Here is a 302-nt window from a genome sequence, read left to right as displayed (position 1 = left end):
GAAGACTGGACCTCAAGCCTGTGGCTAGAGGATGGTTGGAGTTCATTCAACGCTCCATCATCCCACTAGCAACCGATCTGAAGTTACTGTGGATCGGGCCATCATGATTCATAGCATCATGATTGGAGAGGAAGTAGAAGTTCATGAAGTCATCTCCAATGAATTCTACAAAATAGCCGAAAAGCCCTCCACCATGGCAAGGCTAGCTTTTCCTCACCTTATTTGCCATCTATGTTACTCGGCTGGAGTTATCATAGAAGGAGACATCCCCATTGAAGAGGATAAGCCCATCACCAAGAAGA

The sequence above is a fragment of the Arachis duranensis genome, chromosome 9 (genome assembly GCF_000817695.3).
Source record: "Arachis duranensis cultivar V14167 chromosome 9, aradu.V14167.gnm2.J7QH, whole genome shotgun sequence".
NCBI classification, from domain to species: domain Eukaryota; kingdom Viridiplantae; phylum Streptophyta; class Magnoliopsida; order Fabales; family Fabaceae; genus Arachis; species Arachis duranensis.
The sequence above is the reverse complement of the archived record's forward strand: the minus strand, read 5'-3'. Positions refer to the sequence as shown.